The sequence below is a fragment of the Pteropus alecto genome, unplaced genomic scaffold, assembly GCF_000325575.1.
Source record: "Pteropus alecto unplaced genomic scaffold, ASM32557v1 scaffold170, whole genome shotgun sequence".
NCBI classification, from domain to species: domain Eukaryota; kingdom Metazoa; phylum Chordata; class Mammalia; order Chiroptera; family Pteropodidae; genus Pteropus; species Pteropus alecto.
In genome coordinates, this window is record NW_006429634.1 from 2,454,295 (window position 1) to 2,455,078 (window position 784).

The 784-nt window shown below is 40.3% G+C and overlaps 1 long non-coding RNA gene across 1 annotated transcript in view; it reads right to left on the reverse strand.

The window, feature by feature from the left end:
* Positions 1 to 776, reverse strand: part of LOC112485245 — a 20,124-nt gene extending 19,348 nt beyond the window's left edge. Inside the window, exon 1 of the long non-coding RNA XR_003048389.1 lies at positions 512 to 776. This is a non-coding gene — a long non-coding RNA (uncharacterized LOC112485245). The remainder of the gene's footprint in view (positions 1 to 511) is intronic.
* Positions 777 to 784: the final 8 nt, after the last annotated feature.

Below are 784 nucleotides of genomic sequence, written 5' to 3' on the forward strand. Positions count from 1 at the left end.
CCATCTACCCCTGCCCTCACAATCCATCGTCCTCTATCCTTTAGTTTGTCCTTTATTTCCCTGTAACACAAATCACCACCTGATACTTTATTATACATTGGTTGATTCCTTATTGGGTTTTCCCCACCAGAATGTAAGCTCCATGAAGACAAATCATTGTTTACTGCTATATCCACAGCACTGGAATAATGCCTGGTGCCCAATAAGTGTTTAGTAAATGAATCAAGTGAAACTAATGAAAAGATCAGCGTTCCATGACAGAAAACAGCTGCGAACTCTGCACCAGATGGTTTAAGAAATTCTGACCATCAGAGCCAGAGATGATCTTGAGAATGGAAGAGATCCCTGGGAATTCACATCTTGGGGGTGAATACCAGACTTTCTGAAAGGGATGGAAGGGGGAATATGGAGTAATTCTAGTTGACACCTGTATTAAACATACATTATCTTATTTTATCTTAATATCACAACAGACAAAGAAACTTAAGATCAGAAAGGTGACGTGACTTACCTAGGTAGCAGAGCAGGAATCTGAAATAAGCTCTCTCTGACCGTAGGAACCACGTTCTTTCCAATACACCACATAGCTTAGGAGAAAGCTTGGCAGAGAGTGCGCGATCAGTTAAGTAACAGTTGAAGGAATGAACAAACAATTCATAGAGAAAGAGACAGCTGATTTGGTCTTTTTGATATCAAACCTTATGGAGAGATCACAGGCAGACCAGGAGAGAGGAGCTTAAACAAAAAGTTTTAGGATTGGATGTTAGGAGTTTGACTGGATCTT